General features: G+C 39.1%; 1 long non-coding RNA gene across 1 annotated transcript in view; it reads left to right on the forward strand.

Moving 5' to 3' along the window:
* LOC106948511 (uncharacterized) overlaps positions 1 to 13,235 on the forward strand; it is a 36,865-nt gene that overhangs the window by 5,541 nt on the left and 18,089 nt on the right. Inside the window, exon 2 of the long non-coding RNA XR_001425188.1 lies at positions 11,059 to 11,190. This is a non-coding gene — a long non-coding RNA (uncharacterized LOC106948511). The remainder of the gene's footprint in view (positions 1 to 11,058; positions 11,191 to 13,235) is intronic.

Genomic DNA, 13,235 nt, shown 5'->3' on the forward strand with positions numbered 1-13,235 from the left:
ATTAAAAAAAAAAAACCACTGCTCCCTTTCTGAAAAAAACAAAAAAAAAAAAAAAAAAAAAAAAAAAATATATATATATATATATATATATATATATATATATATATGAAGGTATATTTCATAATTATATATCTATTAGAGAGAGGACTGTTAAATCTGAACATCTGAGCTGACCAGTTGGCAAAATTTGGATAGCACCTAAGAGCTAAATTAAGTCATATTTCCAACATATTTTGAAACAAAGACATGGCATGAAAACATTTCTATAGACATCCGGTGTCAAGGTAATGATTAAGGTCTTTTAGAATCTGATTTCTAAATATATAATATGACAAGCTAAAACATATTTAAGTTCCAAATTGGCAGAGATCTGTTTCTTTAACAAATTTGTCTTTCATTTGAGCCTCTCTTTGTTTCTCAATGCATGTTGGATGTTGATTACGTTATTTTGTGTCTTACTGTAGAGCTATCAAAAATATTAAGACGGGTTGCTTTGCAGAATATTGGTAGTTGGGTTAATTATTGATCTTGTCCTTAGAAAATATGCCCCATTTACCACTAGCGTCTTATTATTATTAAACCACAGCTAGGTCTTTTTTAAGTATCAACCGAGTGCTCATCTCTTGAACAAAGACTGATTTGACTCACTGTGAGGCTTATACAATGACGCACTATTTCTAATATTGAATTCAAGTAATATAGAAAATACCTTTTCTTCCTTTTAATCTAAATGTGTATGTGTGATTGAAGAAGCAATGACAAGATTTCCACCTAAATGCATTATTGATTTACAAATGTAGTTAGAGGGTGATGGGGCTTGATCAAATGAGCTAGCTGGATGGTTGGATTTTATTTTTCCTTATAAATTAAGAATCAGGACTGGTCAAACTTAAAGACTCATAATATGATGTCCATGAATATGAAGTGTTTGATGGGGACTGTCTCTAGTTTGTCATGAAGGTCTTTTAACACCTGAAATGGAAAACATATTAAGAGGAAAAACTATATAAAAATTTCAATTAGTGATTACACTTGTCTTTGAAAGAGTTGCATTCAACCGTCCTTCCCTCTTGCACATCTCTTTGTTTCTTTGTTTGTTGGGTGAGATTGTGACATTTTGTATCTCACAAATTTGGTATGCATTAAACTAGCTTGCCTTGCAGAAAATAGCTTTTTGGTTTTGCTTTTATTTAGAAGAAATGTGGTATGTGTTCAAGACTCACAAATAAGATTTTATAGGTCCCAACGTTTTCGATGATATTCCTTCGCTTCAGCAAATTCTTGAAGCTTCTGAAGTGACTTGTCTGGAACAAAATTTTAATGACTAGGTATAGAAAATATTAAGTTATCTTCCGTTTAAAAATGTAAATCTATTTGAAGGGTAAAAGACATCCATATGAAGACCCCGTTTGATATTTCAACGTGGTTACTTTGAAGCTCGAATGTCAGTGTTTCTGTTCAGGGCAAATTTGGATAAGTTGGATGTACTAAAAATACAATTTTCAATGTTAAATTTAACATCAAATAAAGAAAAGGACAGCTCGACCTGAAATGGCCGTATAAAAAGATGTCATCTTTAAGTGGATGATTAATGTCTTGTGGAATTTGAAATCTAAATATATACGTTAGGCCTACAAGATTAAGGATTATGGACATTTGACAGATCTTCAAAGCTTTTCCCTTTAGACACCTCTTTGTTTTTGCCTTTTTGTTGGTTGTGCATTACATCATTTTATTTCAGATGGGTTAGCTAGACACTAAGCTAGCTTGCCTCATGGAAAACGGTTGATCAGAGTCTTTGTTAGACGCTCGTCAAAAAAGGAGATATTTTTAGCATGCCACCAGTTGTTTTTCTCGAATGTGTCCATTTTTGATAAACTTGTTTATCTGAGGATTATCCCCCGAACAACTGGAGTGGGGTGAGCGGGAGGGGGAGGGAGGGTGCTCTCGCTGTGCATCAACAACTTAATCTGCTCAGATGGGATGTTTTTGAAGAACCAGTGTCTGTAAAATCTGTCACCGTGCTCCAGTTGTAGTTCTTCCTCTTGTTTTGTGTTTGTTTTCTGAAACTCTTTGCATGATCGCATCAGGGAGGTATGGGGCCTGTGTCTTCTTCTACCACCACCCTTTGAAGGGGGAAGTAATAAAAAGCTCAATGGGTGCAACAAGCTGTTCCTCCCTCCTAGACTTTGAGTCTCTCTACCTGGAGATGAATAGGAGGCCCCTCTGTATCGAAGGAGAAAAAGAGAGCAGTTTATTGAAGGCTGAAGATGAGGAGGAGGTGCATTATAGCTTATAGACACTTGGTGTGAAATTGTCTAGCAGTGCCATTTTCGGAAAGTGCTTTCAGTTGAACTTATTCCAAAGTTTTTATCACACAATGGCTTGTACATAACCCCTTCTCTACCCTGGGCCCAACACACAGACACATGCAAAATCTAGACAGGTCATTGGCTGTTTAGGTAACGTTAACAAATTGTGTAGTTAAATTTTGCCTAAGGTAAAGACGGTTTCCACACCTTGATAACACAACATTCATTGTAATAATGTTGAACAATCAAAAAGTTGCAGATTAAGATTTTGGCATCCAGATTTATGCATGAAGAAGTGAAGTCATGGTCAGGAATGTAAATGGTGGAGTCATTCAATTACAATCATACCCTTTCCTGGGAAAAGTCCCCAGCCGTGAAGAGGTTAATTGTTTTTGAATCTCCATCCGAGGGGAGAAAATAGAGGAACAGGAGGGATAATTGAGCTGCTGATAGTTGAGCGGGTTATGGATTACTGTGCCTTCTCCAAAGGAGAAAAGAAAAAGGAGGTGACCAGGAGAGGAAGGAGAGAAGGGGGAAAAGGAAGGAAGGGGGCGTGAAAGACTCGCTTGTGCGATGCAGCCGCGGGGGCCGTCTGGCCTCCTTAGGAAGAGGGAGAACTCCGATCCTGTTTAGCCCACGAGGTGACCCTTGGCCCCTTCACTTGCTCCTCCCTGCTCCAGGTGCAAGCCCTCACTGCTGGCAGCTCACACACAGACACTCATTGCGTGCCAATTCCTCATACACACTGCACGGAGGGGGGAAACGGCACATGAAAATGCAGCTCAGCTCCCTTTCACATTTTTCACCCCCACCACCCCCGTCACTTCTTTTTCTACGTACTACTCTATTGTCTGGGGTTAAAGATCCAAACCTGCTTGTGCAGATGGGGTAAGTGCTGCCATAATATTTTTCCTCCAACCAAGAAGATGGATAACTCTTTTTAAGAGGGGAGTAAATGAGATTTTTACATGGTGTAATAATCACAGAAGTGCTAATCAGAGGGATGTCATGTATAATTACTACAGTGTTTGATATCGCCACAGAAAACTACCTCAGGCCATTAGCAAAAGTTTCCTGATGCTATTAATGGGCGTTAATAAAATTCACGAAAGCCCAGATTGAATGAGCCCTTTGCATGGCCCACTGGTTAAAGCACTGTAAGGTTAATGAACCAATTTACATACTTTCTGCTGCCATCTGGGTGGAGTGACGAGGCAGATGCTTCCCTGCGCTGCACTTCGTTGTTCAACATGGAGGAATGTGTCAAGTCCTCAGAGGTCAATGAGCACATTTAATGTTTGGGTTCTGGTCAGAAACATCCAGGGGTGAAACTGGAAATCAATGCTTCTGAATTGAAGAAGCCTTTTTTGTTTGTTTGTTTGTTTGGTTTTTTTTGCTGTATATGCTTGTTTCCATTTACCCATTTTGCAAGAGGACTAAAAAGGAACAATTGCTCTAAGCATAAATTAACTCCCAAACATAGATTGTAGCCTGACCTCAGGAGCCTCAGATAATACTGATCTTGACAGGGATGATCCACAAAATATCACAAAGCCCCAGACGGGGGAAAAAAAAAACAAACAAAAAAAGAGGATTAGGATCCGTCCATCTTCTTGCCATTCTTGTCTGAATGATCATGTTACAAATAGAGCGTCTTGGAAGCAGAGGAACAAAATGAGGCCTGTTGGTGATCAATAAAGCAGTTTGAAAGCAGAGGGATACATTTTAAAAAGCGGGAAGGCTATGGTTGGCATGGCCATGGTCTTGCCCCATTTGGTGGAATCAGATAAGGGGCTTTGGAGTAAAGGATGTTTAGCCCTGGGGCAGCTTGAATTTGTGGATATCCCTTTCACTGGCACCCACTGCAGAATGATTTCATCAGCAAATGGGCAAAATCAAACTAGAATGAAATTTGGGATCTATTTGGTGTCTTTTTAATACTGTACACATGACAAAACAATTGAACGATTGGATGAGTAAAATAAAACATGGCATATAATTCCACCATTGTGTAACGTGGAGCAATTTTTCTCTAAGCCCTGTGTTGCGCTCCAAGGATGGTGGCTTTCACCTCAGCCGTCACTTTACGTGATTTAAAGAAAATAAAATCACCCAGGTTTTGCACCGACAATGCGTTCAAGCCAGCGAGTGTTTGTCTCAGATTAGCTCTTTGTGCCACGAGAGAGGGGAAAGCGAAGTGAAGCAGTGGGAGCGGAGGGTGGGGACAATGCAGCCCCAATCCCAGTTGAAAGAAATAATTTGCACAATTTTCTGAAAGCAGTATTTGTCCGGTTGGATGGTTCTATCAAAGCCCAGCAGCCACAGTGGAACGTGATTTTGAAATGACATGGTGAGCTACAAAGCCGCCGATATGTCGGGTTAGAGTCATTTCTCAGCTGAACGCTCTTCAGGTGACTGCAAGTAATACGTTCTCCAGTTTCTTTTTTCTTAAAGAAGACCCATTTTTACTGATGGCTGTGACACCAACGGTGCCACAGCTTCTGCTCACAGGCTTAGCCTTTATAGTACTTGCTGGGAGGAGATGAAAAGACATCAGAGGAACACTTTACACCTTTAAATTCATCTCTGGAAAACGCAAATTAGAAGCTTTGAGTTTCTTGTACTTCTTAAAGGATTATCCATCGCTTACGTTACAAATTTTTATCCACTCTCTGCTCCTCAAAGTTCTCTCACTTTTAAAATCGTCAATATAAAATGCGGGCTTGCATGAGAAGAGTGGGATTTTATAGATTGCAATCTGTTGTTCTCTTGCAGTTCAGATAAAAGAAGGCAATTTGCCTCAGTACATATCTGCTGTTATCTTAAGTTTCAAAACCCCCTACAGTTTTCATGGTGACTCACTTCTTTCCGAGCCATTTATGCTTGAAAACTTCCTAAGGATGAACAGCATATTTTCTGAGTTTTATCGTCAATGAGGGACCATTGGGCATAATGAAGTTCTGTTTCCCAGCGTGAGTTTGGAAGGCTCATGATTACAAATGCTCCTCTCATTGTCTCCCATCATCTCCTCCCTAATTGAAGACAATATAACGAGACAATAGGGTCTCGCTCATCATTCTGCATCAGCAGCGTCCTCCGCGGAACGTGCCAGTCTGTTAAAAGCAGGATGGTGATGGTGGGCGGGACATGTGAGTATATGGATACAAGCTTGTTTAATTTGGACCAAGAATATGGACAATTAGACTACATCTCCCAGGGGGGCTGTTTTATTTCTGGTCAGCTTCTCCACTTCATGGCCGTCTGCCCTTGTAAACACTCCTGGATGTGTCTGGGATATGCCTTTGGGGGTAGAAGGGCGAGGTCTTGTTTGGCGGGAATATCTGCCTCTGGAGGGGTTGTCTCAGAAGATTAGGACAGCTGAGAGAAGAGGGTCCCTCTGTGCCTTGCCCCCTTCACCTCCCTAATATGCTCTGAATAAGTTCACCTCCTCCCTGCGTTTGTTGTGGGGTTTTAGTGGGAGGTGGGGGGATTATGTCTGGCTATGGTTTAGGAGTGTTTGTCATCTGCCCTCTTGAGGCCTACATTGGCCCCCTTTGTCTGAATGTCAGGCCAACAATGTCAAAACGCACAATGTGCCCATCCAATCAGGGGACCTTGGGTTAAGAAGTGACCGCAAAATGTCTCAGTAAATTCACATGAATTTTCTGTCAATTTTTTTTTTCTTCTTTAAATTTTAAACTTTTAAACGTTTTATTATTGCATGTTATTCATTGTTTTAAATAACTTTCTATTTTTTTTCTTCTTTTTTTTTTACGGGTGACATTCTTTTGGCGGCATTACTTTTAGCTCTGCAGTAAAGTACATTTGAATTACACAGAAATTTTGTAACCGTATAATTTTTCCAATGAGTAAACAATGGGCTTTTGATATGAGTCACTAAATCAACAAACTCTTTGCAGTGCTGCTGTGATGCTCAGCTTTTATGAAAAGGAAAATCAATCATACAGGCAGATGAGGTGCTCATCAATAAACCGAAATGATTTGCTGTCACATATTTACAGCTAATGTATTATTGCCAGTAGGAGATCCATCAAACCTCTTAATAGTTTCTTGAATACATCAAACAAATGTGCTTCTGAGCCTGTTTTCAACCTGAAAATGTTTTTATATATATATAAAAGAAGTCAAAGTTCTCTAACTTACTCTAATCTATTTTTACTTGGATAAAGAAAAGAATATACTAGAAAATGGAATACTAAATGAAACCTTTAATAGCTAATTACAGTTTGTTGAGTACCATAGAGAAATAATGCTCTAATTTTATTGCATATACTTTAAATGAGTCGCTATTTGCAACTTGATACTGGCTAATATTCCTGTTAAAGGTGTCTACATATATCATCTGCACATCAGTTTACTGGTCTCAAAGGAGTCTCTATGGCTCCACACAGAGCAACTCTGTATGAAATTTGGAAGAAGGATTCATTCATCACTGCACAATGGCCAACAAAGAGGGCACTGAGTTCTGTCCAAGTATCACAAGTTACATTGAACGCACACAAAACGGTGTAGCAGTACAGTCAGGAGGCAAAAAAAAATTCTCAATGACTGATAACAGTTCTGCAAGATTTAGCTTCTAAGGAAGAAAATGGCCTAAGTGGCTTTGCATTCAAGTCATTTAGAGCCCAGGAAATTACACACATTCCTCTTTTCCTGTTACCAGAATATACTTGAGAACGAGTCACAAACATTTTTTGTTCAAAATGTTATAGTCAATGCACTTTTTGTCACAGCATGATTTAATAATGGCAGGGCTGCATTTCCACAATAAATTACAATGTAGCAAAGGGTATTTTCTATGTGTAATACTAATGTTTGGTTTTCAGAAGAAATATATGAAAAATAGATGCATTGTAGTCATGGGTTGGTAGGAAGGTTCTCAGTGTGTTAACCTTAAATAAATATGGTATTATGGTATTTAATTAAAACATGGAAAACAAATATATAAAGAACATAATATAGTTATTCTTACTTAAAATAGAAAAGTAACAACTATTACTGCTGATGTTGAATATATGTTTATCACCATTCAAATTATTAATATGTTTTGATTTTGATACATAGACCTTGAAAAACTATAAACACATGATAAATTTAGTAGGTCTCTAGTGCTTCTTTTGCCAACACTAGCTGTGTAATTAGTCAGTCTGCCTGCACTTATCTTGACAACTGCAGTACTAAAAACAGTGTTGTTTTAATAAGGGTGATTGTATTAACTTCAGTTTTTAAAACATGAGTCTCGGTTGTTTAATATTGTATGTGCTTCCAAAGAGCCAACCCTGTCCTTGTAAGTTTATGAGCCTTTATCGAGTCAGCTGACAGGCAGTGAGCGGCATGCGATTTAAGAAGGGTAGCATTAAATCACACCAATGTTGCCCTCTAACCTTTTTCCATCCCTCTGATCCTATCTAGCATGCTTTATAACAATATTCTTTAATTTATCTCTCTCTTAAAAGTTGACTTTCACTGCTGCTTTGCTCAGTTAAAAGTGCCCATTTGATCAGACTCACAAAAAAACACTCACCTATGATTTATAGCATTCTTCTATCAGTTTGCATTAGGTACAAATATTTCCAACTTGTTGTTTAACAGGAGTCAAGATGGATGACTGCTGTTAAATCAGCTACATTTTAAATGTATGGTGTTGCACAAGTTTTACACATAGATAGACACTCTAATACATCTTTGCAAATTACTTGATTCTTTTTCGTATGGCCACAGTATGTTAGTCACATTTTGCACAAGTATGACTGAGACTGTGTTGTTGTAACAGCTCCAGGTTTTTTTTTTTTTGTTAAGCAACCAAAATACTTCAAAACATGAAATTATGAGGCGTTTATTTCTTTGGTGTCACATGAAAGGGGAAGTTTATTTTAGGTTTTGATTTAATTTTCTCATGGTCTGACTGTACCAAGAGGTATAATAAACTTATGAACACAAAGAGTTTCTCAGTAAGCCCTTAAGGCACGTTCTCTTTTTAGCTCAGTTTTTGAAAAATAATTTAAATAAACACACCAAGAGTTTTTTCAGTGTGTGTGTGTGTGTGTGTGTGTTTCCAAGAACAGGTAATTACAGCTGTGTGCATGTCTGTGTGTGTCTGTGGTTAAAATCAAGGATATAACTAAAGTAAAAAATGTTGATTCTTGTTCTCAAGGCTTCTACCACATTGAAAAAAGAGGAACAATAATTGGAGCCTCGTAATCATTGTGATTGTAGTGTTTACTTTTATTTTTTATTGGAAATTTTTCTACCAGACATGAAAGTGAGACAATGGCCTAATTCTGCAAAAAGAACCTAAACACAGAAGTAAAATCCCAGTACATAATTTTTTATTTTTTTTATTTGAAGACTTCAAGGCTTCAGGCCATTCTGGTTAATACAGTAGCAAACACAAGTCTGTTCAAATCATCAAATAGACAAGGACATTTTCTTTGCTTTTTTTTTTTCTTTTTCTTCTGGAGGTACAAGAAAGCAAATACAATGCAGATGATCTGTGTGGGCAGGAAGCCTTGAAGGTTCGCATCATGTCTGCCACGTTCTACCCGGGGGCATTGGAGTCTGCGTGCATACAGAAACACACACAGTGGGGAATGCAAGCCACCGTTCTCCGTCATAGCGCAGCAGGAGTCTGTCTTCATCTGTCCTATTGATTAATGAAGCAGGCGCAGCGGGTGTCACAAGCAGGCAGGAGTCTAGATCAAGACGCGGAGCTGCATCACTGTAGTCATGCCACACAAACACACATACACACACACACACACACTTTCACACTCGTTTTCACCGTCTATAACATGTTCTCTGTCTATCACAGCACATGCTCCACACACAGACAGCCATGACAGATGCGTGTGCATGGAAACTGAGAGACGTGGTTCTCGCGTTGTCACGGCTCACTTTATACATCACATCCTCAAACTCAGAGTGAATTAACATGGGTCCCCCCTTCCCCCGCCCCCCCACGCACCCCACACACAAAGCTGGGAATGTGTTTACAATAAACACAATGTTTGTAGATTACGTGGGGTTAATGATCCGATTTATTTCCTCCAAGTTGTCACGGAGTTTGTGTGTTTTAGCTAAAAAGATGCTACTCTGCCTCTCGGTCTCGCTCGATACCAAATGAGACATTCCCCAGACACCACTACAAGAGCAGTATTTATGCTATTAGGAATCTGGGTTTGCAGCACCCGCCGTGGAACCAAAATGAATTGGCTAAAATTATGTCCTGACTAACCCCGGTGGGCTCGGACCTGGTATTTTTCTTTGCATAAATGATAAATTACACGTTGTGTACTTTTGACTATTTTTGCAAACTCCCAGTCGCACACACATTATTTTTTTCAATCATAAAATCCAATGAACAGAGCTCGTTTTCAAAGAGAAGAAATAAGACTCAATGTTTTTTTTTTCTTCCCCCACATCTTTTCCATCTTTACTTTAGAGTTTAAAATTAGCTTCTCTGTCCAAACCAGCTGTATTCCCTTGGAAATTACTTTCTGTGATGGTAAGCCTGGAGTCACAGGGTTCACTGAGGGTGTGGTCACTTGAAACCCACCTTCGTTTTTCCCCACAAATACTTTCTGAGCTTGCACTCCTCTCGGTCTGAATAAATACCAGAAAAGTACAGAAAGGAGAGAAAAAAAATGACAGCAATTGACTATTAGAACCACACTTTTTTTTTTCTTCCCCCCACTGACCTTCTTCCACCTATATTTTTCCTTCTGCATTCCCTCCCTTCCTCTCCTCTGGCGTTCCTGTCGAGGCATGCATCCGTCCCCGCCAACCAGCATCGACCAGGATGAGGGGGCAAGGAGAGAGAGGAGGGGAGGAGGACAGACAAAGGAGCACTGTTGCTGCCTTGTTCAAGGGTTGACACCAGACTGGAGGGGTGCGGTTAGAGGGGTTGCAGGCAACGAGAGAGTGTGACCAAGGAGGGGTTTATTATTAAGAAAAAGAGATTCAAATGAATGGAGGGATAGCAGGGGTGTCTGCGCTGGCCCCGGTAATAAAGAGGACAAGCAGTGCCAGTCATTTTTCCACACTTGCAGCTGGCATGCTCCTTTTTAGCAGCGCTAACACTTGGAGCGAGTGTGTGCGAGTGAGTGATAGAGGAGGGACATTGTTTTCTGGCTATTGTGCATTATTTGCTTAACCCTCGTGCTTTATCTGTGCAGCTGTACGCTACAAATGATATGGCGAAAGGGAGGGTCTGTGTGCTCAATGGCGGCTGTCACAGCTGTTAGCAATTTCATCAGTGCACTGTAAGACGCCCCCTGCACGCACTCTCGCAAAACAAACCGTGTCAATTATTTCGAAGCAGTTACAGCCATGAGAAAATTGCCCAAACTGCGCATGTCAACACAGTTTAGGAAAAGAAAAGGGAGACGAAACGGACAGAGTAGCAAGTCCAAACAGTTACGCAAACTATAAAAGACACTTGTATAGTCATATGATGCCTAAATATTAATTATTCATTATGGGACTGTTCTTTACCATAAGCACATAAAACCCTGGAATTTGCAATGATTTACAATTGTTTTTAGCTGTCTTGCCTTCCTTTTATGCAGGACAAATAAGAGATTTTAATTACGCCCATCTCTTTTAATAGGAAATGTATATGTTGTTTTTTTTTCTCTCAGTGCAAGGTGCTTGTTGACCTCAACGCATTTCACTTAAAGAGTTTCTTAATGATTTGTTTTCCCCTTTTGGTCTTTTTCTGTGACAGGCCATGAAATGAGCAGACACAAGAGGAAGAAGCTGAAGAGAATTGACGGTGCTGGCCTTCACCCAAGAGGCGAGAGGAGGAAGCAGAAGACCCCTTAACTCAAGCGGTGATCTACGGGGAGACATTGACGAGGTGAGAGCTTAGTTTACACCTGGCCTCAAAGCATTTCTCTGTCCTTTCCACCTGGTTGCCTGAGTCAGGTGATCAGCTGGGGCAGGATTCATGTTTGCATTCCTGCATGTTTCTGTTTTTAAGAATTTAAGTGAGCATGGTGTGTGTGAGTCCCTCCCTCGTGTTAAGTCACAACCAACAGGTGAATAGCATTTCCTGTCCCAGTCACCATCTCTTTCTCTTTTTTGAATCTCAGTTTCCCTTTTTACCTTCAAGAAAAAAAAGAAAAAAAAATCACGGTTGGTTGTCTTCCACTTTTTAACCAGTTTGCATTTCTTTCCTCATTTATTTCCACAGTGAATTCACTGTTTTAAACAAACTGAAAATGTAAATATCAAAAATATAATAAAATGGTAATTCGGAACATATAATTAGCTATTCCACAACACTGACAAAGCCTGAATAAGAATATGTTATTTTGATATGATTTGGATTTCACACACATTGCCATCATGATGATGATTGCTATTTTGAATATTGTGCAGTTATATTATTGTAAAATTAAAATATTGCAGAAGCCTCTGAATAATGTCTACATCACACTGAGCTCCCAGAGAGCACAGATTGAGATTTCTGTATTGATTGTTAGCAATTGTTCACATGAACATGAATTAACATTTAAAAAAAAAAAAAATTCTGTCCAGATACAGATGTTTTGGAAGAGACTTCCCAGCGGGGTTTGTGGCCAACCCCGCTGAATTGCATCTCTGCAACTTTAGGAAGTAGAAGTTAACAAGCCCTAAGCCAGAGTCCAGGACAAATGTAGTTTTTCTTTTTAAGTTATCTGTGTCACTTTGGTCTGACTCGATTTCCATTAGAGTTCAAACAAAAGCTAAATAACAAAAAAAAAGAAAATCAGCATCAAACAAATCACAAACCACAGTACTAATTAGCACTAATTTAGCAAGGCTCAGGATTATCTTTCATTTTTTGTTAATATTTACATTTCTGCCTTCTGCTGACACAAGATTGGCATTGCAGCACCTTTCGATCACAATCACAGATTGCAGTATCCAGAAATACAAATTTTTACAAATTTCGAATACCTAAGGTTGTGTATTTTAGTCTCACGTTCTCACCAACTACAGTTCATATTTGTCTGAATACGAAATTGGGATCATGTTTAAAATTACATCTAGAGTTCAATGTAGCTTTCAGAACCCAAGAAAACCCAGTTAATCTGATCAGTTTGCTGGATTTTAAGACATATTTTCAACACTAACTTTCTAACTGGAGATAGACAAAATATGGTTCTGTTTTGATAAACTGACTTAAAGGCATCCACAAACACTTCACCCTCCTTCACTTATATAACTGCAGTGTCGAGCAGAGTGTAAGTCAAGCAGGTAAACGCAACCCTTAGGAAAGATGTGGAGGTGGAGACTAAATTTACATATTCATACATCCACGCATTATAAATGAGGCTAAGGTGTTGAAGTACATCTAAGCTGTTTTAAGTCACGAGGGGATTATTTTCGTCGGCAAAAACTGTAGATAAGGAATTTTGAGGAATAGAAATAATATTTCCGGTGGTTTAATCAATGCGAAGAGATTAACTTTAAATCCACACTGACAGAAAATTCCATGGAAATTACAAAATCCTTACATATGAAGTGGCCCATGGTCATGGATACTTAATTAAGAAAGTAAGCAAAAAAAAAAAAGTTTTTTGGAAGCAAATATCTCAGTCGGGGATCATTTGAAGAGACAGTATGCTTAACGATCTAAAGGGTTGTATGTGGACTCGCCTGTGCGATCAGAGAATCTGTTTCATAGTTAGGATTTTTCCTCCAACCCCTATTAAAGTATGGAAAGCCTAACAATACTGGGATGTAGAGAGGGAGAAATAAATCATTACCTTGGAGAACAGCATACCCACAAGGCAAAACACAGGAATGAACCTGGCAGAGGAGCCACCTTATTGTTTTAACTGTGTTTCAGCAGTTCCCAAAGTGTCTGTCGTCTCCGTGAGTAATCTTCTCACTCTCTGTGTGAAGCTGAGAGCA

Source organism: Poecilia latipinna, unplaced genomic scaffold, assembly GCF_001443285.1.
Source record: "Poecilia latipinna isolate Pla-1442-1.1 unplaced genomic scaffold, P_latipinna-1.0 Scaffold291, whole genome shotgun sequence".
Lineage (NCBI taxonomy): Eukaryota > Metazoa > Chordata > Actinopteri > Cyprinodontiformes > Poeciliidae > Poecilia > Poecilia latipinna.